General features: G+C 36.1%; 1 pseudogene across 1 annotated transcript; it reads left to right on the top strand.

Moving 5' to 3' along the window:
* Window positions 1–770: 770 nt before the first annotated feature.
* LOC308342274 (cilia- and flagella-associated protein 276-like) lies at window positions 771–1,267 on the top strand (annotated as a pseudogene). Its single transcript has one exon. The product of its transcript is annotated as a cilia- and flagella-associated protein 276-like (transcript).
* The last annotated feature ends 767 nt before the right edge of the window (window positions 1,268–2,034 follow it).

Here is a 2,034-nt window from a genome sequence, read left to right as displayed (position 1 = left end):
CCGACCCTAACACATTCAATTCCCACCCATTCTCTTATCTTACCATGTAACCTTACATCCTTTGGTAAGGTGGCTAAATATATGATAAACATTAAAAAAAAATGTAACTTTATTCTACCGGCAAGTATTAGCAAAGGAAATGAGTAAAGTATTACATTTAAGCAACAAAAATAATAACACACTTACAGATCTATTTAATTAGAAAGACACAGGCTTAAATGAAATAAATGTACTGGAATATATACAACAAGATCTTGAAAATGGAAAGTTATGCTGTGTTCTTAGGGAAGAAAACCTATTAGCTTAAAAAGTCAGCTTCCTCAAATTAATATGTATATAGAATTTGTTCCTACTAGAATCTAAACAACACTTTTAATGAAATCTCATAAAATTATCTTCAAACTCATATGAAAATGACTGTAAATAAAGAAGAAAGTCATAAAAAGAAAAGTTAGAGTCTTCCTTTACAGAACATATTATAAAGTCAAACAGAAATGGAAAACTGGTAAAAGAAAATAGAAAATCCATAAGTGACAGTCATATTTATGAATTAAGAAAGTAAAATGGATTCTAATCTTATATATTACACACAAAAAATCCAAATGGATAAAAATATCAGAGAGCAAAACTGAAAAAAAAATTGCAAGAAAAATTTGGAGACTTTATTATAAACTGAGGATAGGGGAGAACTTCTGAACAAAGACTGGAAAGTTGGAGGCTCCAAAAAAGATGAAAGACCCTCAGAGCCGTGTCTCACTCCATATTTTACCATGCTTTTCACAAGAGACCCTTTCCAGCACCCTATATGGATAATGATTCTTAGTTGGGAAAACTCCGGGCTTCTCAGAAACTGCCATATAAGAACCCAATTCACCTTGCTCAGCGATAGGAACCCTGGAGTCAGCTCAGCTCAACTCCCAGAAACCTTCATGAGGGAGGAGGTTTATGTTTTTGATCCTGAGATACCAAAGGATGACCTGGATTTCTGCTTAGCACAACTAAGCACAACTAGCACAACTAGGTAGCACAACTACCACACAAGGACGTTCGAGAACAAAAGTGAGATACACAGCAGACCACCCAGGATACCCATGAAATCATCAAGATCCAATACCCTAAAATGTTTTTACCCTTTACTCTGCTACCTCCCATTACTTCCTGAGCTAACATCAGACACTGGATCAACCCCAAGAAGGAGACTGTCCACAGCATCCAGGGATCCATAGTGTCCCCTCACACCACGGCCACCAATGGAGGCTATTCCTGAAAGAATAATGCTGGTTTCTTCTCTCTACCTAGTGTTGACAGGCCCCTGCACTAATTAATCATAGTGGAACATTCTGCTGCCTACCTCCATTAAACAGATTTGTGACAGATAAAAAAAAAAAAGGTGGAAGATATATTTGACTATAAACTTTACAACTTTGTACCACAAAAACCACAGAGAAAAGATGTGGAAAACTATTTGTAATATGAATTTTAAAAGTTAATTTTTGTTAAGAAGTAGGTGAATATGATTCAATAAGTATATTAAAATGATCCCAAAGATCACATGTGTATATGTATATGTGCATATTTATGCAAAGATTTTGTTGGGATTCCAAAGGGTTCTCCATGAATAGCACCTCTCTTTCTTGTCCAAGATCCTGAAAAAGTTGAAAGAGTAAAGCATAAATATGGGAGCCAAAATATTCTATTTTTATTGATAGAAGCTAAGTTCCCTAGCCTAACCCACCAGATTGTCAAAGCTTTAAGCCTCTCCTCTATCACATTCTAGGTTGCTCACAGCCAGGCTGCATATCTACATCCTTTTTCATTCCATCTCTAGAAAAGAAGGTGGCTCTTCTGGTAACTCTTAAGGCCTCTATCTTCTCCTTGGTTCACTGTTTCTGAGTATACTCTTACATACCTAAACTGATCATAGTTAATAAATAGAATGAGACATGATGATTGGCTTAAACAATCAGACCCTTGCCTGAAGCTGGAGGGAAGTGTGTCAGTAATACTAACTAGGAGGTTAACTCTGGGGGAGGA

The sequence above is a fragment of the Martes martes genome (genome assembly GCF_963455335.1).
Source record: "Martes martes genome assembly, chromosome: 4".
Classification (NCBI taxonomy): Eukaryota; Metazoa; Chordata; class Mammalia; order Carnivora; family Mustelidae; genus Martes; species Martes martes.
Note: the sequence above shows the minus strand (reverse complement) of the source record. Positions and strands in the feature narration are given on the sequence as shown.